This window comes from Puma concolor, chromosome C2 (genome assembly GCF_028749965.1).
Source record: "Puma concolor isolate L17-30 chromosome C2, mPumCon1.1.hap2, whole genome shotgun sequence".
Lineage (NCBI taxonomy): Eukaryota > Metazoa > Chordata > Mammalia > Carnivora > Felidae > Puma > Puma concolor.
The window spans coordinates 127213278-127238051 of NC_141675.1; the positions used below are offsets into that span (position 1 = coordinate 127213278).

The 24774-nt window shown below is 38.1% G+C and overlaps 1 protein-coding gene across 5 annotated transcripts in view; it reads left to right on the forward strand.

The window, feature by feature from the left end:
- The first annotated feature begins 8489 nt into the window (after positions 1-8489).
- ROBO1 (roundabout guidance receptor 1) overlaps positions 8490-24774 on the forward strand; it is a 1149709-nt gene continuing 1133424 nt past the window's right edge. For 3 of the 5 annotated variants that reach the window (XM_086675711.1, XM_086675709.1, XM_086675710.1), the window contains exon 1: positions 8490-8782. The gene's annotated coding sequence lies outside the window, so the exon portion shown is untranslated. The remainder of the gene's footprint in view (positions 8783-24774) is intronic. The other 2 variants (XM_086675706.1, XM_086675707.1) reach the window with 1 other exon arrangement.

Genomic DNA, 24774 nt, shown 5'->3' on the forward strand with positions numbered 1-24774 from the left:
GTTCTTCTGTGTTTTTGATAAACAGTTTTATAACAAAGGGTATTTATCCCTTCTTCATTCACTTTAACCATTTGGTTCATTTTTCTTAATAAATGTATGATTCTTATACATATCAGTAATGTTTTCTTTTTCTGATTCATATATTTAATTATTTTCAAGTTATGATTGTAAATGAAAGTTTCAATCCCTATGTTAAGTCTAGCATCCTCGTATTGCAGCATGTGTGTTATACTGTTTATCCTTCCTTGAATTTGTTCTGACACTTTGGGATAATTTAAATTTTGGAGTCCATTCTGTTTCAGTAGAGATGTTTAGCATTTAGTTCCTTAAGTAATGTGATAAATATCCAGTTGGACATATCTATATCAAAAAATGCCATGTGCAATATAGGATTATCTTTTACATTTTTCCATGTACTATAATTTAATTTGTTTATTCTACATCCATAGTTATGGAATGTGTTTATTAAATAAAGTTTTCAAACAAGTTTTCTTCCTAGTATGCAAAAAAATGGTGCGTGCAGAAATATACACTAACATTTAAAAAATTAGCCATTATTCTGGCTAGAAAGTAATAAATCATTTGTTTAATTTGGCAAAGTACACCTAAATTATCTCAGTGAAACACTATCTTTATTTTTTTAAAAATAAATCTTCTTAGAATTATCATTTTGTGCCAAGAATTTACAGAGTTTTATCATAATTCATGCCATCATCATTAACTTTCTGGCAAAAGAATATGGTTAGCTTCTTTTGCATGTTTTTGTTGAATGATACAGTTAACATGATAATTAACACATATCATGCTCTTTGGAATTAAGAAGTTCTCAATGGATCACAGCGACTCACCTCAATTCAAACAAACATCCTTTGTTCTAATACACATTATTACTTTGTAACCCTTGCTGGAATCTGAAGACTATGTAGGTTCAAAGTTCATATTATATTCAGTATATGAATGTCTATGGCCACTATCTTTTTCATATTATATTCAATATATGAATGTCTATTGGCCAATATCTTTTTTATAGAAATAAGAGCCATAGAATTTTATAGTCAAAGAGTGACATAATAACATTTTTGTGTGTCTTATTATCTCTTCTTTATGATAGCTTTACAAATATAAGTCAGCAATCATATTTTCTAAAAATCCATTCCTGGTTTAAGTATTTTTATTTTTCTATTTTTTTCCTTATGCTAATGTTAGATCTATCACTGATGGTTTATAAACTGTTCTCTGATCCATCTTTCTTTCTCTCTCTTTCTTTCTTTCTTTCTTTCTTTCTTTCTTTCTTTCTTTCTTTCTTTCTTTCTTTTTCTTTCTTTCTTTCTTTTTCTTCAGATTGTTTTATTAGCTCTGACATAACACCAGTAGCTTGTATTGAGCTTGTGGTTGGCTCAATCCCATAAGTGATTTCTCATTGATCTCAACTTAATTTTCAAATACTCTTTCCTCAATCTTCTATTTCAGCTTTTATGTGTTTACCTATTTGCAAATTTTGAATGTCCATTTTCATATTCAGTTTTTCAGGATGTTGGCTCTCCCTCTCAGCTATACTTCAGCATTGTATTTGATGAAGATCTCTTCACTGATAATATGTAACACCTCACAGGATCAAGTACACAAGGTTGTAGCAGGACATTTGAGGTGCCCCCAAGGTTAACATTGACTAATCAACACAGGAAGTCCACTTATTTAATTAGCTACAAATCCACCTAAACGTACTATCAACCAGCCAGTTTTTCTCTACTTTGCATACAATGAAATGACAAACCCCTTGTCAAATGCTTATCTGGAATCAAGATAACCTGCTTATAAAGCAATCTCATGATCTAAAAGCTGTCTAACTTAAGAAATATAAAAAAAATAAGTTTTGCCACATATGACACCTTCTTAATAAACCCATGCCCTCTCTTCTGTGCCTTAAAAGTCCCTAATTGTTAACAGGATATTTTAATAAGCTCATTCTTGAAAAATGTCCAGGCAATTTCTTATTATTTACTGTTTTTTGTTGATTTTCCTTATTTTATTTTTTATTTTATTAAAAAATTTCTTTTAATGTTTATTTTTGACAGAGAGAGAGAGAGAGAGAGAGAGAGAGAAAGAGAGAGAGAGCACGAGTGGGGGAGGGGCAGAGAGAGAGGGAGACACAGAATCTGAAGCAGGCTCCAGGCTCTGAGCTGTCAACACAGAGCCCAATGTGGGGCTCGAACTCACAGACCATGAAATCATGACCTGAGCCGAAGTCGGATGCTTAACTGACTGAGCCCTCTCTCCTTTTCCTTATTTTAGACAAGGGATATATTTTTGTATCTCCTTAATTTTTTTTTTTTTTTTTTAATAAAGAAGGGCACTTGGGTGACTCAGTAGGTTGAGTGTCCAACTTTGGCTCAGGTGATGATCTCATGGTTCACGAGTTTCAGCTCCACATTGGACTCGCTGCTATCAGCGTTGAGCCCGCTCTGGATCCCCTGTCTCCCCTCTCTCTGCACCTCCCCTGCTCACTCTCTCCTTTTCTCAAAAATAAATATTTAGAAAATTATTAAAGAAAGCGTTGGCAGTCATATTTGCAACTGACAAAATGGGTATGTCATTTTTTTGCTACTAAATAGTTGAATGAAGTTAAAATAGCTAGGTGTTCTAATATCAATTAACATTAATTTTATTTATTTTTTTATTTTAGAGAGAGAGAGAGAGTAGTGGAGAGGGACAGAAGGAGAGAGAGGGAATCTTAAGCAGGCTCCATGCTCAGTGCAGAGCCTGATGTGGGGCTCAATCCCACGACCCTGAGACTATTACCTGAGACGAAATCAAGAGTTGGATGTTCAACCACCTGACCTATCCAGGCACCCCTAGAATTATTTTTAAAATGTGGAGTTTACAAAACCCTATCATACATGCATTATCACATAATAAGATTTTATTTGTATATGACAAAGTAGCAATCTGGGGTTAAAAAGACTGGTACAGAAATAATAAGAGAAAAACTGAATTATGTGTTTATTTGATTTCATATTAATATTTACTTTTTAATTTATTTCTTTAAAAAACTAGTATATGTGCCTTTTTAAACATTAAACCAAAAACAGAAAAAAGAAAAGTCACCTATATTCATAACACACAGATATTCATGATTTTTAATATGTTTGATCTCTTCTTAATCATGAATATTATATCTCCTTCAAATTTGGAAATGTTTCCCCTCAATTTTTCAAAGAAAACATAGGATCCAAGTATTTCCCAATTTCTATCTATTCATTAACTAGGGTATGGCTGATTTATCTTATTCTCTAAGTCACATTTCCAAATGTTGGCTTTCCCAAACTATTTTTTTTCAGTCCGAGCCAATCTTTTTTTTTTCCTAAAAAAAGGAGAGAGAAAGGGAGAAAGAGAGAGAGAGTGTGTGTGAGTGGGAGAGGGGCAGAGAGAGGGACAAAGGATCTAACGTGGGCTCTATGCTGACAGCAGTGAGACTGATGTGGAACTTGAACTCATGAACCATGAGATCATGACCTGAGCCAAATTCAAAGTCTGATGCTCAACCACTCAATGGGCTGAGCCATCTATGTGACCCAGTCTGAGCCAACCTTTATTTTAAAAATTTGTTATTCTTATTCTTTTAAGTTTTTATATTAATTTGCTTGCTGTCAGAATTATTAGGACTTCTTGCCCTTCAAAACCCATGTTCCATTTTAAAAGCTCTCAGTTTCAAATTATATACATTTATGAAAATGTAGGGTTCTTTTACCATTATACTTAATGCAGTTATATTACCAAAATCATCATAGTCATTGCCACCATCAATACTAGAGCCAACATCTACTCTTAATCTACACTCAATTATTTCTCTAATGCTGTCATCTATCCATATTTATCTATATATCCATCCATCGATCTATTATGTAATCTTAGGAAGCTATTATTTAACAAGTGAGTCATAAAATTGAAGAATAAGATGTATTTACTAAGAAAAGAAACCAACATGAAAAGTGACTCTTTGGGTCAAAGTATTGTATGCATATTTAAGCTAAAAACCTTTAAAATTTAGTTTTCTGCTTCTAAACACAGTGCATGCTGATTACACTTAAACACTGCTGAAGAAATGTAGCATTCTGGGAGAAATGGCAGGGCAAGTTACTTAAAAGTAATGAAGAAAGACTTATTTGTATTAGTTATTTGTTAGTAGATTTTCTGTTACTATCCTCCAGGATAGGAAATATGAACTACTATATTTAACATTACTATTATTTAATATTAAAATTGATATTCTGCAATCTCTCCCTTCTTACTAAATGATGCTATCATATTCTTTTCTCTTTGCTTTTACATAAAAATAATAACTGCTCTTAATTTCTGTTGTACCTTCATCTACTTTCATGTACCCAACACAGTACCATATGAAAAGTAGATTTAATATTCACTAAATGAGCAAGTGACTCAACTTTAATATTACTTTTATACAAGCAGACGTTGCTCTAGGACAAAAGCAAATAACATTTGATTGAATTTAACCACCTAAGAATTATGGCTTATGAATAAAAACATAGTTTAAAATAATTGCTTGTTTTAGTATGCTTTGTAATCAAGTCCTAAAGGAGTCCTTAAAATAGACTAACTACTGGCTTTTAAATATTTAGAATTTGGTTAGTATACAGGGTTCCCTCTAAATAGTATAACCAGTTCATGTCTTTTGAAAGGCAAACCACAAGATCTGACGGTTAGCCTTGATATAATAAGCATACAGGAAATCAATTGTATGTTTAGCCCCATATTGGAAATAGTGGTTACATAGTATTTTTGTATGTTTATATCCGCATCCCTTTGTTAAGTGTAACTACACATTATGTCACATTTTATAAACATTTGTAGACACATTTACATTTTTTGTCTCTTTCACGCAAAAATACTTGCAGTTTTTATTCACAGATTCTCTAGGATGAATATGCAGCAATATTCTTGAGAACTTAGTTTTGAATTAAAACTGTTTATTAATTCTTTCCCTAATCTCCATGTTCTGTAACAGATGTGTACTCCGTTTTTCTTTTGTTTGGCTGTTTGTTCTTTTATCTTTTGCCCAAGTATTTCACTTTTACATTTTTATTGTCAACTTTTATCTTGCTTTCTTTACAATCCTGTTTGATATAGAGTAAAACAGCTTCCTCCATGCCTCTTCTCCTTGCCAATTTTTACTACAATTCTAAATATTAGGAGCATTCCACTCATGGTGATCATCTTACCAGAATCACTATACCATGAAGTTCTCATCTCTTCCGTTCAAGTTTAGCTCACCATTTTGAGTTCCAATTTCTCCACAAACTAACTGTATTTAAAGATTTATTTATAACTTTTGAGTTGCACTTTCTTCACCTGGGTTAGTAATTCAACCACACTAATTGATAAGCCATGTATTTACGTGTAATCTTTTGCAACTTTCTGTAGTATTTGGAAGATATTTCAGTGAATTATTTAATATGTCATAGTATCCCAATGAGTAATTGGTATGAATATTACTGTTTACTCATTCATTACTGATTTACAACGGAAAAAATGCCCATTTGACCACATCTTTAATTTTATATTTCTACTTTCAAAGTATAATTTATATGTCTGCTAATTTCCTTTTCATCTGTCAAAAATCAAGCGTGAATAAATTTGCCATTTAAAGTAGACAAATGGATTAATATCTCTGGCTTTAAAACTTTTTCAACCTATGCATATTTCAAAATTATTGAAGACACAGAGAATTTTAAAAATAGCTTGGATAGTAACTGAATGTCATTAGGGTTCATTAAGTTTCACCAAATGGTATGATATTACGTGTTTACCTATTTAAATTTAGAAAGAAAATTGATTACAGTAATGGAATACAGGGATATGCCAGGTATGTTTTCCTTTCCAACTTTATAGATGTTCACATTAGCCACAATAAGGCATTGTCATCATGATCCAAGGGCATAATGGAAATCAGTTTCTGACAGAGCATATATTGTCCTTGAAAACTGTACTGACAAAATGAGGGGGTCCAAGAATACTTCAAATAGTAAAGAATAGATGAAGGATACTTCTACAGATTTCGGAATGATGAAAAACTATTATGATATTAATATTCTCATTTATAATATTTTTACCCCTGTGTCTAAGTAAAACACTTTAAATATTTATAAGTATGTATATACAATATACATTATATAATATATATCGCCTAATATATGAACATAATTTGCATAAACACAAGTAGTTCATTGAAGAGATATGGAATATATTTTTCTTGAAAACTGGAAAAGTTGAATTTATGATTCTAATTGGCTTGGTGTATGTTTGCCTTGGCCTTTAATGCAGAAAGTGAGTGAAATTGATCAAACAAACATATACTAAATGTGTTAATAGGCTGGCTTTTACTTATTTTTATTTGTTCACTATCATATTTGTCCACTATTCAAATTCTCTATTAAATTATATCATAGATATATTGCATTAATTTTATACAAACTCTGCCTGAAAAAAAAATCACATCTTCTCTCGGCTCTAAAAAGATATTCATTAAATGCACAACTTTCACTTTGCACTTAGACTGCAAATGATTATTTTGTCAAGTGTTCTTGTAGCAGGAAGCTGAAAGACCAATAATACACTTGTTTGAAAAAGAATTGAATTATCAGTCTTCTCCATTCAACTTTGCATGGTCATTATCCTTTCCTCACTATACCAAATCACAGCTTCTATTTTTTTTTCCTTTTACAATGAGTCCTTCATAGTCTTACACTGAATATAATAATATCTTGATACTTTTATGTTAACTTTATTGTAATTGGAAAAATTCTGAACCTAGCCTAAAGTGATTGTAATCACTCTGAATAAAAGACATTCCAAAAGGCTGTTCCAGAAACACAATAGCAGTGGAGAAATGGAGCAAATTGACTCTGCTGTAATGACAATTGATCATGTCTTTTCACTCCAAATTAGTGGTCATGGGCGTTTCAAAGATATACATTTGGTGAAAAATTCTGAAACACACAGAAGAATGCTGGATTTTCTAACCCTGAAGGCAACTCTTCTTCTTTTACACCCCAGTCATGTAAGAGTTAAGTCTGTATCCTACAAGAATGTAATCTCTAAGTTAGGTCTGGAAAGCAGCAAAGGCAACCTGGACTCAAAGTAACACTTCTGTTGTCAAGGGTTACTGATGGGGGAAGGGAAGGGGCTGGAAGGGAAGGGGCTGGAAGGGGAAGGAGTCATGGAAATGAAGAAGGATTGTAACACACACTACATAAATTCAAATGCTACACTTAGATTTGGAATGGGACCTCAATTCTGCTGTATTTTTGCCTTTAGTGTTTTCGTTTATTTACTGCACACATGGATGGTGAATTTATGAGTTGGTTGTTGCTGACCTTACTCGGTGTATCACTTAGCATTCAGCTATAAATTATACCCATGATAATTTTCTAATTAAATTGACATTACTGTTTACATCTCAAACACACACCAAAAAATCATGTTATTTCCCAAGATGCAATAGCAGCAAATATCTTAAATGGAACTTGGTGGAGACTGTGTCATTTCAGTTTATATGAGAATTTCTCTTTTCCTCCACAAAATTAAAGGTATAGGGGAAACCATGCTCAAAGGCTTTAAGCTCACATGTAAAGACTGAGCTATTAATATTCTAACTTTTAAGGTAGATACCTTTAATGGGGAGGTGCTGAAATGTTTTTCCTCAATGTTGCAGTATTTCAAATCACCGGTCATCACAGGCCTGCCTCACTTTAAATCTTGTGTCTGTTTGCATTAGTATTGGGCTTGCTAAAAAAGATACTGTGAAAAGAAAATGTGGTAATTACTAGTAAGTGCTTGAAATCTTGCGACATTATCAACATCTTTTCGTTGGCTTATATTTCCGTGTGAATATTCACAAACAAAATATTTCTGAATTTATTCTGTAAAATGATGCCCATGGCATTATCACTGATGCGTTTTCAGTACCATTTAAAGACTATATCCCATGTTTTATAATCAGCACATTCATATTTTAGCTTCTACCCTTTTAATAAGTTATTTTATTTGGAATAGGCATGCATCTTCAAGAATAAAATTGTTATTTTAAATAAGTCAAGTGCAGAAGCATCTGACTCTATAAACACTTCCTGGATTTATATCCAAATAACGCATAATAGCAGAAAAGAGGTTTTTTCTGCCAAAAGTCTCTGTGAATTTTCCTCAGAAAATGTTCTTTTAAAACCCTTTGTATTTTCAAAGCCACTCTACACAATTAAAAGCAAATATGAAATGATAGATCACATGACAGGAGTTTAAATGTGAGCCCCCCCCCCCCTCGGTTAAACATCGCAGCAGGCATTACAATACCAGAGGTAACGAATCAATTAAATCCATTTTTCCCTCCGCGCCTCCAAAGCTGCGTGCGTAGTGTTGCTGTGTACTTTCGAGCCGGATGCAGTAGGACCCAGGGGCCTCCGCAGCCACCAATAGAAGCGCACACTTGGACCTATTTGCATGCTATGCCGTCTGCTCTGCGCATTAATAGTAATACAGATAACGGGTTTCAAAGAATTCTCTACTGAAGAAGGATTGGATTTTTCCAGGGTGCTGATACCGAGAAGAAACCCGACTTTACTCTCCCCCTAATTTCCCCACTCTCACATTAAAAAGTCCCAGGCAGCTTTTGCTCGCTTTAAACTCGGGAAGGTCTCCGTGCACGGCAAAGTTGGAGGGCTGCGCCTGCACCGCGGAGCAGCTAGATTTCTGAACAGAGTCTTATCGAAGGGTGAGTCTCCCGAATGATTGCAAAGGAGGTGACAGCCGGCTTTAGAATTGGCAAAAGGGACACACTCGGTTTTCCACCGGTGGTTGCTGGAGTGCAGAATGGGTGCGGACAGGACTGTGCAGTTTGTCCAGAAATTGTGACTGGTGCACTAGGGTATTTGGGGGGTGGAATCAAAAACCTTCAGGCTAAATCGGAAATTGCAGCCGAACGCTCGGGCGGGATTCAACAAGTTTCCCTGCAGGGGTGCGATGTTTGCTTTGCTTTGTTTTGTTGTTTTTCCTTGCAAGTTGTTCTGAGTGTCCGTTCCGGGTGGGCTATCCCTGCTTCACGAAGAAGTTTCGGGATTTGTGTCTGGTGTGTGTGGCTGGGTTACCCCTTGTTTGAGGAGGTTCTGTGCCGCATTTGGGCTTCCTGGGGACGCTCAGGGGAACTGCTTCCAAGGATGCGCGGAGCATCAGGGCCCTGCGGGGCTGGTGCTGGGCAACTTCCCCGCAGAATCTCGGTGTCTCTGAACGTACTGTGGTTATAAATGTGGACTGAGGCGCAGAAACCAGCAGCTCCAAGGCCACCTGAGCTTCCAAACTTTGAATGCATTCTCTAACAAAGATGAGAACGAGGGCTTGAAAACACGCGTTACTGGATGAATTCTGATGAACTCTTACTGATATGTAGGCAGTGAAGTCTTTCAGGACCTGCGTTTCCAACCTGCAGCTTTTGCCCGGACGTGTAGTACTGATCAGGAGAAGGGTGGCGGTTTACAGCTAAGACGGGGGGACTTTATCTTGAGGGAGAGAGGAAGAGAGAGAGGATGGATGAATGAACAAGGTGCGTCCCATTTTTCACACACAAAAACCACACGCGTGGGACGTGCCAGGAAGCGCTCCAGTTGGTGGCGTTTAGCTGGAAAACGTATTGCAGGGAGGTCCAGACGCCTCTGCATTATTGATGAAGCGCTGTGCCCTTCTGGGGGCCCTTCTCGCTCCTTCTCCCTGCCCCCTCTTCCCCTCCGCGCTCCGCCTGCCCGGGGCTCGGGGTTGGCGCGGGCGCAGCGGTTCGCTCGGCTCAGCCCCGCAGCGCTGCGGACACAAAGGGGAGAGGCGGGCAGAGCCCCGCGGGCGGGCGGAGCGGGGAGCGCGGCGTGGCAGTCCCGCTGCCGCAGCCCCTGCTGCGGCTCGGCGGAGGCTGCAGCGCTGCGGAGGCTGCTGGCGTCCCGCGGCCACGCGCCCCGAGATCCCCAGGGCCCCGCGCAGGAAGCGCACCCAGGGCCGCAGAGGTCCCAGGTTATGCCTTGAGGGGCCGCTGAGCGGCCGGCGGACAGTGGGGTGGGGAGACGGAACGCTGAGGCATCGGATTCTGGCCTTGGTTCAGAGCTGCTCCCGCCACCCAAAGACGCCTGGGGTGCACCCCAAACGTCCTAGAGCACCTGCACTCCAAAGGGGAAGGAGACGCGGAGGAAAGAAGGGAAGCGCTGATGAGGCTGCAAGAGAATGGCAGCAAGTGATTTGGAGCAATTCTGGTCATCAGCCAGGCTTTTCTTGGCGCTTTAAAGTGGGCTGCTTTAGATGCGGCTTTTGAAATACGCTTCCATGGCCTCTTCGGTGGCTCCGAAGGGGCAGGCTTCTAGACGCAGGAGCTCACTGGAGACTCCTTCTATAGATGAAGGAAGGAGACTGCAGGGCAGGGGCCTTCATTTCGCAGTGTCATTTAACCCTGACCTCAGCACCTCCCACCCTTTCACGCCCTCACCGGGGAGTGCCCTGACCTTGCTAACTCCTCTGGGTCATCTGCCTGTTTCTTTTTAAGTGATTTTATCAGGCTGTGTGTTACAAAGGCCTGTGAAGAAATGGTTTGTGTATTTCAAGTAGAGGTGGGGGATTGTGTAATTTGGAGGTGGATCAAATCCCCCGAGCATTTGGAGGAAGGGGCAGAGATAAAGGATTCTACGGAATGGCCCACAGGGGGTGTTGGCTGCTTGAAGGGGAACTTTCAGAGGAAATGCACTTCTTTGAGCACATGTTGGGGTGGGGGAGGGCAATATCATTGCATTCTTTCCCCCACTTTCCATCTGTCCTCTGCATTATGGTTGTTTGGGAACTAGGGGTGTGATACTGAATAGAAAATACTTTGAGAATCTATCTGTTTATTAGGAGGCCAACTAGAAGTGTGGAAGCTAGGCTTTCAAGCCCAAACCTGTATGCTCCTCAGACGTATTATTTTGAGAGACTCAGTTTCCCACTCCAAGACCTACATCCCTTCTCTATTTTTTGAAAGCTTTTTTAAAGGCATGCAGCATGTTGGTTTCATTAAAGGGATTTATTAAAGGGTAAGTGGGTGTTCTGTCAACTCCTCCCTTTTCTTCCAAAGAAGGGGGGGGGGGGATACCTATCAAAAACAACAGCAGCAACTGAGAACAAATACGGAGTTGTTCCGAGGACTTTTCTGTGTCTTAGTAATCTATCCTCCTCCCATGGAAGGGGAGGGTAAAGCTGAGGAGTGTATAAGGAGTGAGGATATTCACCTCATATTCTTAGCATGGATTTTGGACTTCCTTTAATCCTTCTCCACATATCTTCCTGCATGCGTCTTCCAGTTTAGCCCTGTGTGATCTGCAGAATTGAAACACAGTGACACAGCTCCGATCCCCCATGAAGGCTTGCTTCAGAAAATAGCTGTTAATCACATGTTTGCTGTGTTTTACGGCATACTTCCTTTTCCTTCCCTTTTTTCCTTCCCCAGTCCTTGAACAGTGTTACCATCTTCTAGGTTATATCTTGCAAATGGTTAGTGATTTCTAGTGGTATAGCAGTGTGCTGGGTATGGGAGGAGGGCAGAAACTGAACAGCTGCCCCTGGAGTCCCGTAGGTTTAAAGCTGGCTTTCTCTTACTCTGTTCTGCACAGAATAAAGGAAAATATCCTGATAGCTCCCCAAAGAGAATTATATTGGTCTGTATAATTGTTTTTATTTTAAGACATAATGGAATCAATTCAGTTACAAAATAACATTGGTCAGACATGAAAGGGAGCTATAGAGTTGCTTGCAATATTTGGAAACTAATGTTGTAAGCTGTGAGATCTCACCTTTTGGTGAGATCCATCTACACTTGATATATTAGGAGCTATTTTTTATTTAAACAAGGTTTACTATGTTACTTTCATTATGAAGGTAAATAACTCAAGACAGTGCAAGGATGTGAATTTTAAAAGAAAAAAAAAAAAAAACGGGGCAGCAAAGCAAGTCTTTGGCAGCTTGATGAATGAGCAGGTGCAATGCACCATTTGAAATGTAACTTGAGGTGAGGTTCCATTCAATCCATGAAAGAATGAGTTCCTCCTTATCACCCAGAAAGCTCAACTGATGTATTTCTCTCTCTCTCTCATCTTTCTCTCATCTCTCTTTCTCTCTGTCTCTTTCTCTTTCAGATCTCTGAGTTCAGAAACATAATCACAACAACATATAATAGGCTAGAATTATTACCTGGTCACGTAATAATTTATCCTTGTAAACTTGCTGTTGGAGTGAGTAATATTATTGTTAATACATTCATATTTATATCTAAAATATATTACTGCTATATGGACCAGCTGTTTCTCCTAATGCTATAGGAACTAGAGGTGCTACAAGAATTTCTGCCTTATCCAAGACCATATAAGAGGAAACTGTAGACACAATATTAGGCATCTTACCTGCAATAGATATTTCATTCTATTTTCACATCATCCTTTTGAGGTAAGACTTTATTAGATATTTTTTTATTTATTTATTTTTAAAAGTAGACTTCACACCAGTGCAGAGCCCAACATGAGGCTTGAACTCATGACCCTGAGATCAAGACCTGAGCTGAGATCAAGAGTCGGATGCTTAACTGACCCAGCCACCCAGGCACCCCTAGAGATCTTTAATATATGAAAAAGCTGAAGCTCAGAGAAGTTAAGCAAAATATGCACAGCCCTTCAGCAAAAAGGGGAAGAACCACAATTGAAAACAAGTTCTTGCTCATGACAGAGTACATACTTTTCTAGTATACTGTGGAAATGTATTTTGCCCTCATATTTAAATAAGAAGTTTTATTTTTATTTTTTTTTAATTTTAGCGCTTATTTATTTTTGAGACAGAAGAAGGGGGGGGCAGGGGCAGAGAGAGGGAGACCAAGGATCTGAAGCTCTCACAGTGCAGAGCCTGGTGAAGGGCTCAAACTCACAAACTGAAATTGTGACCTGAGCCGAAATCAAGAGTTGGCTGCTTAACTGACTGAGCCACCCAGGTGCTCTAGAAGTTTCAGTATTTTAAAATTTTGTTTCAGCGCTCAGAATTGTTTAATCTCTTAAATGTCCTTTTCATGTCCAAACCATTCTTTGCACCTCCCCCAGACCAATCTTCGATGAACAGTGAGTTTCCAGGGGTGTCTTTGCCAGTGAAAAACTTCTTTAGTAAGAAAGCCCGCCTCTCACCACCACCCAACTGTATCATCATCTTTGGAAGTTAGAGAAGCAGCATGAAATTTAGGATCTTCATCATCTGAAATTTGCACAAATATGGTCAAAGAGTCTTGAAGAGTACATTAGGTCACTCTGAGAGACAAATTGTACACCCCCACCTTCACATTTCTTCACACATGGCTTCTCTGATCTGTTAAGTTTCTCATCTTTACTTAGCCAAATCCTGCTCATTTGTTTAGAGTGGTTCATGTTCCTCCTCCAGCATGAGTTCGAACTATTCCAACCTTTATAGTTTTTATACATCTCTGAAATTTTCTTTTTTTTTTTTTTTTTAATTTTTTTTTCAACGTTTATTTATTTTTGGGACAGAGAGAGACAGAGCATGAACGGGGGAGGGGCAGAGAGAGAGAGAGACACAGAACCGGAAACAGGCTCCAGGCTCCGAGCCATCAGCCCAGAGCCTGACGCGGGGCTCGAACTCACGGACCGCGAGATCATGACCTGGCTGAAGTCGGACGCTTAACCGACTGCGCCACCCAGGCGCCCCTGAAATTTTCAATAAATTACAGTTTCTACCATTTAGTTTGGTCTTTATTTGGAGTTAGGAGGAGTGAGCTAACATTTCTGGAGCATTCACTCTATGTCGTATCTTTTTACATAAATGATCTGCTCGATATAGTTTTTGATTTGTTCATTATGGTTCTGCATTTAGCCCTTATTGACGGCTCATGCTCTTCAGTCACCCCAGATGGTATGGTGTATTTCTACAGTTTCAATAGTGAAATCCAAATTTTATATCTCTCGTCCCTGCATTGCTGCTGATCGCCACACTTGTATTTGCAAAAATCTACCCGGTATGTCCACCTAGAGATGTATCGCAAAAATTTGAAAGGAAAATATAGTGAAAGAAGTTATTCGAAGCTACATGTATCATTCCTCCTGCCGTGATTGCTCTCCTGAGTCATAAGTAGTCCATCATGCATCCAGACAGAATCACCTAGGACATGTCCCTCTACTTCATCCACTACATTAAAGCTATGAATGAATATATACATATATATATAAATATATATATATTCATATATGTTCATATGAAATTCATACATATTCATATGAATATGTATATATATGTATGTGTGTGTATATATATATGTATGTATGTGTGTGTGTATATATATATACATATATATGTATATGTGTATATATGTATATATGTATATATATGTATACATGTATATATATGTATACATGTATACATGTATATATGTATATGTATATGTATACATATGTATACGTATATATGTATATATGTATGTATATGTATATGTATGTGTGTGTGTATATATATATACACACACACACACACATATGGACATATAATGATGCTTTCATTTTTCTTGAACCTAGCCATTTTCTCCACAGACAGGCTTACCCCCAGTTCCTACCTTTTACCTCTTGGGATCAGCCTCCTATACATACAATCTCCATTTTTGCCCTACTTAAATCCACATGCATCATACCTGCAAAAGTCATCTTTCTAGAGCACAAATGATGAAGCCCAGGCTCTTTATCATGTCATTCAAGGTGCTTTAACATTTGGATTCAGAATTCCTGTCTTCAGTCTTAAGCTTTATCAGTTACTATGAAAATCTACTCACATTTTCTCAAATACTGAGGATATTTCATTTCTCTCTGCTTTTGTTTGTTAGAACTTCTTCTCATAATGGTTCTCAATTTCTTGATCCTTGAATGGTCTTCGTCAACACAAAACAAGTGTGACCCGTCTGTGAAGACCTCCATGTTAAGCAAATAGATTTAAATATGTCTGTTTCTAATTATTTCTTAATAACATCTCTGAAATTCTATTGCATTTATTTATTCATTTTAATCAAGAGACTGAATTCCTTGAAGCATTATTTTCCAATCTTTGGCTATTGAACCAAGGAAACTTCTTAATCAAGAAAAATAACAAAAATACCACTCCCTGGACCTACCATCACATTTCATACATGAAAATATGTGGGGATGGCACTCTGGAATCCACATTTTAAGAAGCATTTCAGGTGTCACTAGGCACAAGGACTTTATCACAACAATTACTCCCCATCTCATCTTGGTCAATTTGGTGCTTAATTTCGAACTTTGGGGTAAGAGCCATCAGCATAGCTTTTTAGATCTCACTGAGAAGTACGGGTTTGTCTTCTTGGATTACTGTGCTTCAAAGAAACACTTGATCACAGAGTATAGGATGTTAGATCATGTGACACATTTTCAGTGGAGCAAGAGGCTCCTGCATCAGAAAGGCATACTTGTCAAGAGCAGAGTTTGAATAATCACCTAAAAAGATGACCTGTAGACTTAACATGCTACTGTGCAGAGGATTTGGAACTTTCCTGACTCTGACTTTGTAATATTATGATTTGTTCACTTGGCAAAAATGGAGAAAATAGGGAAACAAATGTCTGTAAATTACCACCCAGATTAACAAAGTTTAAGCCATCTGTGCACAGATTACATCTCCTTCCAAGAGGTAACTTGTATTTTAAATTTGTTATTTTAACTCCTGATGTTACCATATATATGTACACCCCTCAATCATATACAGCAGTGTATTAAGTGAGTATATGATTTACATAAATTGTTAACATAGTATGTGCATTCTCAGGAATATCTATTTCTGTGATTTATTCAAGTCAGTGCAGGAAAACTTCATTCATTTTCCTTGCTGTATAGTATTCCATTGTATAAATCTACCACAATTAGGCATTTTGAATTTCTCTTAATAACAGTGTAGCAATGATTTTTTTTAAATTTTTTTTTCAACGTTTTTATTTATTTTTGGGACAGAGAGAGACAGAGCATGAACAGGGGAGGGGCAGAGAGAGAGGGAGACACAGAATCAGAAACAGGCTCCAGGCTCTGAGCCATCAGCCCAGAGCCTGACGCGGGGCTCGAACTCACGGACCGCGAGATCGTGACCTGGCTGAAGTCGGACGCTTAACTGACTGCGCCACCCAGGCGCCCCGCAATGATTTTTTTTTATGTGTGTGTGGATGCATCACTGGGAACATATCCAGTACTTTTTAAGGTATATGCCTGGGAGTGAAATTGTGTGATTATGTGGACTTCCCTTATTTCCTTTTTTCAGATACCGCCCAAATCCCACACAGTACTGGCAGCGTTTACAGTTTCCAAGCACAGTCACAAGAGCTACTGTTCTATCTATCCTTGTCAACATTTAATACTGTCAGTTTTTTAATTTTACCAATTGAATGTTTTTAATTTTTCTTTTCTGATTGTATGTGCCATGAATATCTTTTCATTGAGAATTCAGGTTTCCTGTACTGTCAATTGCTTAAAAATATATTTCACCTAGTTTTTTTAATGAGACATTTACCTTTTTTCTTATAGATTTATAGAAATTCTTTATATACCCTATATCCTAACTCATTTTGGTATGTACATTGAAAGATTTTCCCTAGGCTGCATCTTCTTATCTTTCCTATTTTGTTTTAGTGTTTCTTATTTTTTTTAAGTATATTTTGATTCCTTAAAAGTTGTAAAACTTTTTTTTTTTTTTTAATTTTTTTTTTTTAACGTTTATTTATTTTTTTGGGACAGAGAGAGACAGAGCATGAACGGGGGAGGGGCAGAGAGAGAGGGAGACACAGAATCGGAAACAGGCTCCAGGCTCTGAGCCATCAGCCCAGAGCCCGACGCGGGGCTCGAACTCACGGACCGCGAGATCGTGACCTGGCTGAAGTCGGGCGCTTAACCGACTGCGCCACCCAGGCGCCCCTGTAAAACTTTTTTATACAAGGTTTTCTCTTTTTCATGTCTTGTTTTAGAAACCGTCCCTCATGGTGAATTCATAAAAGATTCTCATGTATATTTTAAGTTTTTATATTTTCTTTTCATATTCAGTTCTTTGATCTACCTAGAACTGATTTTAGTGTTCATGTGCTGAGAAATATGATTGTCACATATAAATATTCCATACATGTTTGGATTGCTTTTTTGCCTCTAAGGCTACTTGGCATCTGCCCTCATTTGAAACACATTTTTCTGGTCATTGTCTGCCAGGTTGGGATGTGGACCATTATCTCACTGAACCATCACAATGTTAATGAACCAGAGTGAAAAGCATTAATTAAGATTTCAACCCCAATAGGTTTATATTCAGTTAGAATTAAAGAGCAGTGCTTTTTATGACAAACTGTATAATCTCTTTAAATGGTTTGTGAATTGTTCATGCGTAATGAGTCCTTTAGCCATGCCTAGCAGAATTTACTTCAGTTGAAATTCTTTACAGAGAATTTTAATGAATATCCCAGAGACACACTTTCCTTATTTATAAGACTCTAGCAAAGTAGATCAAAGGAAGAATCATCACTCACTCTAAGAATGAAGCATGATTGACCACTTGACAGGTGAATTATAACCCAGAGGAGGAACAACATTTTAGCACAACAACCAGTAGCTTCTGATCAACGCATATCCCTCAAATAAGCACTCCAAAATGTTAATACAATTGCAAAAAGGCTAGAAAGAAAATTACTGCAGTGCACTGTTCATATTATATTACATTTTATCCTGGAAAGCCACTTCACCTGTTTATATATAGTCATGGACAGTTTCTGTAAAAATATGCTTTTTATTATATAGTGAACAACAAACAAGCATGGTTGGCATAAGCCAAGTCTTGGATTATTTAAATATTGGGTATTAATTTAGAAGAGTTTAAGAATGGTCTGGTTTGGCAAATGAAAGTATCTTTTATTTTTCTCCCAATATTTTATTTAAATTCAAGTTAGTTAACATATAGTGTAGCATTCAGGAGTAGGTTTTAGTGGATTCATCACTTACATATAACAGACACACAGTGCTCATCCCGACAAGTGACCTCCTTAATGCCCATCACCCATTTAGCCTGACCGCCACCCGCCTCCCCTCTAGCAACCCTCTCAGTTTGTTCTCTAGAGTTAAGAATCTTTTATGATTTGCCTCCGTCTCTGTTTTTGCCGTATTTTATTTTTCCTTCCCTTCCCCTATGTTCATCTGTTCTGTTTCTTAAATTCTACATATGAGTGAAATGATATGGTATTTGTCTTTTTCTGACTTATTTCGCTTAGCATAATACACTCTAGTTCCATCCGTGTTGTTGCTACAGTTCATTCTTTTCTTTTAATTTTTTTTAAATGTTTGTTTATTTTTGAGAGAGAGAGAGAGACAGAGTACAAGCAGGGGAGGGGCAGGAGAGAGGGAGATGCAGAATCCAAAGCAGGCTCCAGGCTCCGAGCTGTCAGGACAGAACCCGACGCGGGACTCGAACTCACGAATTGAGAGATCATGACCCAAGCCAAAGCCAGACACCCAACGGACTGAGCCACCCAGGCACCCCTGGAGTTCATTCTTTTTGATGGCTGAGTAATATCCCATTATGTGTGTGTGTGTGTGTGTGTGTGTGTGTGTGTGTGTGTATACACCACATAGTCTTTATCCATTCATCAGTCGATGGACATTTTGGCTCTTTCCATAATTTGGCTGTTTTTGGTAATGCTGCTAGAAACATTGGGGTGCATGTGCCCCTTCTCATCAGTATTTTTGTATCCTTTGGATAAATACTTAGTAGTGGAGTTGTAGGGTAGTTCTGTTTTTAACTTTTTAAGGAAGCTCCGTTCAAATGAAAGAATCTTCTATTTGTAATCTTTTCTGGAAAAAAAAAAGTAAAAATGTTGAAGAAAAACCTCTGTACCAAATACAAATGACACCCAGGCCTTTAATTCCAATTCCTTACAATTAATGCTTTTTGTCATAACTTGGATCAAGGAAAGGAATGATCTTAAAAAAGGACAAACTCCCTGTGTACCTTTTCTTACCCACTCCTTTTACTGTCCCTTTATTTGCTTTCCAGCCGGAATTTTTCAGCACACTGACCTTCACACTCAGATTTTGGCCTGCTGCTCTGACTTCTTTCCATTTTCTCTCACTTCTCTCTCAGACATAGTGTCTCTTTCATGATACCACACACCTCACCATCCCTCAACAACCACTTTGTTTCCAACTAATTACCTTTTTTGTTCTGTCTTAAAATATCGTCCTCCTTCTCTCTCTAGTGAAGTCATATTCATCCTTCAAGATCTAAATTGTTACCTCATTTTTGAGGCATTTCCTAATTTTCCCTCTAGAAGCACATCTCTCTTCCATTTGTGTTTTAGTAGAACTTAGCACTCAGTCAGTTTTAATGACCAGCTTAACTGGTGATGATGATGAATAATTTCTCAGTGTATCTGTCTAAACCTGCGACAGTATCATTGAATATATTCCCTATGCTGTGTCTTTTAATCTTGTGACATATTCAGTTTAAATGGTCACATTTTATATAGGCCATAGCCACATTCGGCTGATGGCTAACACATTGGATCGAGCAGATATAGAATAGTCCATTGTCTCAGAAACTTATGTTAGACAGTGTTGGGAGGAATAAACTCATGGTAACATTTGGAACAAATGAATGAATGAATGAATGAATGAATGAATGAATGAAGGAGACACAAATAGTCTTTGATTTTCAATGGACAGCTGTCACTGAATTGCATTATAGATCATGATCACGTTGGTGAAGATAATTTTGCAACGTTATGGATTTTAGCATTTTGTGGAAAGAAACAGATGATCTCAGCCTGGCCAAGAAGGTAATGACACTATGAAGCACCAAAGAAACCAAAGGGAGAGTTAAAGTTATTCTTTGATGATTTCCTTACATACTTACTCAAAACTTATTTGCCTGAGATAGCAGTACAAGAAACACCATCTTTAAGACACAGGCATAGAGGGGTGCCTGGGTGGCTCAGTCAGTTAAGTGTCCAACTTCAGCTCAGGTCATGATCTTGGAGTTTGCGAGTTCGAGCCCCGCTTTGGGCTCTGTGCTGATAGATCAGAGCCTGGATCCTGCTTCGGATTCTGTGTCTCCCTCTCTCTCTGCCCCTCCCCTGCTCCTGCTCTGTCTCTCTCTGTCTCAAAAATAAATAAAACATTAAAAAAAATTTAAAAAAGTGGGAGAGAGCCAAAGCATAAGAGACTCTTAAAAACTGAGAACAAACTGAGGGTTGATGGGGGGTGGGAGGGAGGGGAGGGTGGGTGATGGGTATTGAGGAGGGCACCTTTTGGGATGAGCACTGGGTGTTGTATGGAAACCAATTTGACAATAAATTAAAAAAAAAATAAAATAAATAAATTTCAAAAAAAATTTAAAAAAAAAAAGGACATAGGCATAGAAAAAGGATTGAGCCAGTTTTAACAAGTCCATCTCTTGAGATTTATGTTCCTTCGCATGTGGAGGTAAATCCACTCTCTCTTTCTCAAATATCCAATATAGTTTTATGTTAATGCCCACTAATATGGCTGTTATAAAAACAATTAGAGAATACCAAGTGTTGGCGAGGGTGTGGAAAAATTGGAACCACTGTGCACTGATGGTGGAAATATATAGGGGTGCAGCACTGAGGAAAATGGTGTGGTGGTTCCTCAAAAAGTTAGAAACAAAAAAGTTAGGAAAGTTAAACCAAATTGTCATATGATCCAACAATTCTGCTTCTAGGTGTACGCTCTAAAAAACTGAAAGTGGAGACTGGAATAGATACTTTTTTCTTCCACGTTCATAGAAGCATTATTCACAATTGCTAAAGTTAGAAACAACCCAAATGTCCATCAATGGATAAAATGATAAGCAAAATATCATTATACCTACAATTATTATTCAGCCTTAGAAAGGAAATTCTGATACATGTACAACATGGATCAAACTTGAAAACATCTTAAGTGACGTAAGTGTCATACGTCAAACAAAAAAGGATTAATGCTGTATGATTCTACTTATATGAGGTGCCTAGAATAGTCAAATTAAGATGGACAATAAGTAGAATGGAGGTTAACAAGGCTGAGGGGAGCAGGTAATGGGGGTTATTACTTAGTGAGTGTACACTTTTAGTTGAGGATGTTTTAAGAGATCTGGAAATGGTTACTAGTGATGGTTACACAACAACGTGAATATACTTAACATCACTAGATTGTTCACTTTTAAAAGATTAAAATAATAAATGTTATGTCATACATAGTTTACCACATAAAAATTATTTTGACAAATATTTATTAAACCTGTTTTTGGTTGTGTACCCTCACCCCTTAGAAAAAAAGATTTATCGGGCATGTGGGTGGCACAGTCGGTTACGCATCTGACTTTGGCCCAGGTCATGATCCCACAGTTTGTGGGTTCGAGACCAGCATTGGGCTCTGTGATGGCAGTTCAGAGCTTGAAGCCTGCTTCTGATTCTGTGTCTCCCTCTCTCTCTGCCCCCTACCCTCACCCCTTCCCTGCTTGTGCTCTGTCTCTCTCTCTCTCAAAAATAAATAAACATTAAAAAATTAAAAGAAAAAGATTTATCATTCCAGTGTGGCTTCTCAGTGTCCTTTAAATGTTAATTTTCAACACAACACAGTAGAATAGTCTCTCTGCCTGTTAATATTAAGAGAAAGGCAATGAGCCAAAAGAGGTTTCATGGAAAACAAACATAAATATAATACATCTGCTCTATGGGATGTACTATATTCAACAAACACATTCAATGAAGAAAAAAACAACACCTTAGCAATGAGTACTGTGCTTCTGATTAAGACAGCTGGTGAGGTGGCTGGAGGTTTTGGAAGGAAATGACTGTATAACTGGATGCAGTGAGGTAGTTGAAAGCCCCCAGGAGGACTTGGTGTTGGGGTGATACAAAGTGGCAAGAAGGCAATAAGGTGGCCTCAGCCACCTGCACATGCAGACTGCTAGATGAAAGAGTTACGTGATCAAATGGGATTACTCTGTGACACAAATGTATGCGGGTATTGTGAATTGCAGATTATGGAGCATCTGCTCCTTTGCTGACTCCTTGGGGGGCAGGATATGTACAAGGAAGGGTCTTTGTATGGACGGTGAGAACACTGATTGCTCTTGGTGCTGCCGATAAAGAAGCAACAGTCTCATCTGTCCCCTTTCATGTGTTCTTTCCTTAGTGTAATGACTCACCTTCTGATATAATATTGCTTTAACCCACCCTTCTATTGCCATTAAATTCTCTGGGTAAGTACAGTTTGGAGTTTTAGGATGAACTCTTTTTCAAGGATGATGATCTGGCATGCTTAAAAAGTGCCCTGAAATTTACCACCCTTTGTACAGCACACAAAAATAAGGATTTTCATGTATCATGCAAAGGGAATGAGCTGTGGATTATTTTTCCAGGAAGGTAGAACACTAGGCCAACTCTGTCATGCTCTTTTCCTGGATGCTGTTGATTATAGGTGTTTTTCCATCAAATTAAGTTAAGCTTAGTAAGCTTGAGAGCATGGAAAGAAGATCCTGATTTTATTAGCGTATTAGAATAGTATTCCCACACTACAGTTAATCAATCAGTTTCATTCAGAGCATTGTGAGATAATTTGAAAGCATAAAAACTATATTAAAGTGGTATTAGAAAATGAGAGCTTGGACAGAGGTAGGGAAAATATCAAGAACAAATCAGTTTGGACTTTTTTTGAGAACTGTAGCTGTAGCTAACATACTAGTGAATATATTCTTTATTTTGCCTTAGTTGCTAGTGCCAAAGCAGCAAAGAAATTGGAGTCATAGTTCTTTAATTTTCCTCTTCCATACTGCCCCAACCTTTCTCATTTACTGCCTTCTTTACTTATTTTTTAAGCTATTTATTTATTTATTTTTTTGAGAAAAAGAGAGAGAGAGAGAGAGAGAGAGAGATAACAGGGGAGGGATGGAGAGAGAGGGAGAGAGGGAATCCCAAACAGGCTTGTGCTAACAGCACAGGGCAGGGCTTGATCTCATAAACCTCAAGGTCATGATCTGAGATGAAATCAGAGAGTTAGACATTTACCCAACTAAGCCACCCAGGAGCCCCCTTCTTTACTTATTTTTTGTAATTGTTTCCACTTTAGGAAAAAAAAAATCTTTCAAAGGTTTCACAATTGTTCAAGTTATCCTCTGCTTTCCTCTGAAAAATTAAATTTCTTGGAATAGGATCTTTCTCTAGCCTTCCCTTGGCTGTCTCTAATTCTTCACCCCTCATCCAATTGTGGATTTGTGCAGCCCTGATCTGATCGCCTTTAGATCCTGTAGATTTAGTGTTTGCCAAATCAATGGCCAAACTTCTGACTTCATTCTACTTCATTTTTTTACGAAATGTGAAATTTACTGAATAAATTTCAAGACACCATTCTCTTCTAGACCTCCTTCATCCATTTCCCCTTTTCTGCTTCTGGCCGTGCTGCCTCCTTTTCTTCCACCAGTCTCTTAAATGTTGCCTATTTCCAGGTTCTGCCCATAGAACTTGCCTTTTTGTGTTCTGCACAATCTACCTCCGTGATTTCCTTCACTCCCCAACTTCAAACTTATGTAGTGGAGAATAAGATGATGCTGTATGAATTATAATAATGACAATACTGATAAATGATGATATTTATAGAGCATCCTAAGAAGCACCTTTATACTTTTCTTGCATGCAATCCTGCAAATCAATGAGGAGGCCATATCACCAGGGTCTTGCAGGTGAGGAATTCATGGCTTTCATGTGCATGGTTTCCTGGCTAACTGGCAATTTTGTTCCTCCATGGCAGATGTTCTTAGCTTGGCTCCACGTTAGAATCACCTGCAGAGTTTTGATTTTATTTTTGTTTTTGTTTCTCTCTAGGTTTTTTTTCAAATCCCATTGCCCTGCATCCCAAATTACTTACATCAGAATCTTGGGGTTTGTGAAACAGGCATTGAGTTTTTAGAAGGTGATTTAGGGGGTGCCTGGGTGGCTCAGTCTGTTGAGCATCAGACTCTTGGTTTCAGTGCAGGTCATGATCTCACAGGTTCATGGGATCAAGCCCCGTATTGGGCTCTGCATGCTGGTAGTGTGGAGCCTGCTTGGGACTTTTTCTCTGCCTTCCTCCCTCTCTCTCTCATAAATAAACTTTAAAAAATAAAGAAAAAAATTAAAAAAGTGATTTTGATGATTCTAAAGGGCAGCAATAGTGAGAACCACTGCTTTATGGTAAATATTTTGATGATATTCGAATGTATGGCTCTGGCACAAATCTGAATTCCGAGATTTACACTTATATTGCCCAGGGTTTACCGCATCTCCTCATTTGTCTGTCCTCATTCTCACTCTACTGCAGGACTTCTCATATTCCAAATGAACTCCCCATCATCTGATCGCCAACCAAATAATTGTTCTTTAGGTCTTCAGTATTATTCACCTCTTCCCACCTCATACTGCCCTAGGTCTTTTTTTTTTTTTTTCAAGTTTATCTATTTTGAGAGTGAATGGGTGGAGGGGCAGAGAGTAAGGGAGAGGGAGAGAGAATCCCAAGCAGGCTCTATGCTGTCAGCGCAGAGCCTGACTTGTGAATGGAACTCATGAACCGTGAGATCATGACCTGAGCTGAAATCAAGAGTTGGATGCTTAACTGACTGAGCCACCCAGGCGCCCCTAGGTCTTTTGAGTGAAATCGG